Genomic DNA, 1659 nt, shown 5'->3' with positions numbered 1-1659 from the left:
TATGGAGCGAAGATTGATTAAGACAAGAAGAGGAGTTATGTATGCTTTTCAAATTAGACGTCAAGGTCAATTTTCCATCAAGGAGAGATGGTTCAGCGGGGTGAAAGGAACTCTCGGGTTTCCTAAATTCCAAATATAACTTTCACAAGAGTTCAAGTTCTTGAGTGAGGGCGCATGATACATGTGTATCTTTCTCTCTCTGGGAACTAGTGATCCTCAAGCCGGATTAAGGATAGATTTCTACTTTGGAAAGGAATACTGATTTTTAGGCAGTATTCTTAGATAAGGAAATATTCTTAGACAAGGTAATACTCCTAGATAAGGAAATATACCTAGAAAAGGAATATTTCCTAGATAAGGTAATATTCCTAGATAAGGAAATATACCTAGACAATGATTTCTTTCTAGAAAAGGAATTATTCCTAGAAAAGGAATTAGATTACTAGAAGGTTTGGGAAACCGTTAAACCTATAAATAGAGATGTTTAGCTCATAACTAAGACATCTAGAGTGTGGTTTGTGATACAGACTCACCTAGATCGAAGAAAGGAGGTTTGTGAGACAAATCCCTAGAGATAAGTTTGTGAGGCAATTAATTATTGTAAAAGCAAGCTTAACAAATATTTTAAGGTTATTTACCTAGAGAGATTGTGAGCGTAACAAAGAGAGAATTATAATAGTTTTCTTGTTCATAATCTAGAGAAGATATATTTCTTCGAAACTGGTTTCTAATGTGTTCTGTTTTTTAGTTTTCGTCTATTATTATTCTGAATTGCGCCTCTATAATAATAGTCACCAAGGTACAGAGATCAATACGTATCAACTAAGTTCGGATATGAACGACAGTATGCGTACCCGTTTGCATACTGTCGAACACAGTCCAAGTCTGGATACTTAGGTATGTGTGCCTGATGGGCAGTCGTAGGCACAACAAATTAATAAATATATTTCCCACTAATTAACTGGTAATATAGCGGTAGTAACAGATCGTTCCCACATAGAGATGTGTAATTGATAGGTTATTTGATCAGCAAGATAAAGTAAATATCAAAGGGGGTTTTGGTTGTAAGATAATTATAAAGACAATAATAAAGAAAAGGATGATTAAGGAATCCTTCTCCGTTACCAAGCGTTAACAGGATTAGAATACTTATTTATCTTTCGTAAGAACCATTCATCACCAACCGTGGAATAATAGCTAGATCAGTGTTATCCCCAAAACTCCTTCAATCACTGGATACGGAAGTTCTCGACCACCAAAATTTATTCAACGAACCACCAAGTAGTAGATCACTCAAGGTGTAATCCAATTGAATTCCTTAGGCTTTGTGAATTTAGGTTGATCCCAGTAGTTAAACTCTTAGATAAAGGTTTACTTGATGGTGTTGTTTTCACACACGATTCCTCCACAAAATCCCTCTGTAAGGTCTCGCGATTTCTACTTGTGTAGAGAGTTATTCGACGATTACTTATCTCCTAACTTCCACTAGCAATAGAACGATCAATAGATCAATCTAGCGTGCACTCCAAATCAATCTAAGAATCACCCATAAACCCTAGATATGGTAAAGACAAAAGATGATGATTAAAACCTCAAATAGGCTTGTATTATTAATAAAGCTTCACGCTTAGAACATTGAATTCATCCTTAATCAACAAA

This window comes from Papaver somniferum, chromosome 5 (genome assembly GCF_003573695.1).
Source record: "Papaver somniferum cultivar HN1 chromosome 5, ASM357369v1, whole genome shotgun sequence".
NCBI classification, from domain to species: Eukaryota; Viridiplantae; Streptophyta; class Magnoliopsida; order Ranunculales; family Papaveraceae; genus Papaver; species Papaver somniferum.
The sequence above is the reverse complement of the archived record's forward strand: the minus strand, read 5'-3'. Positions refer to the sequence as shown.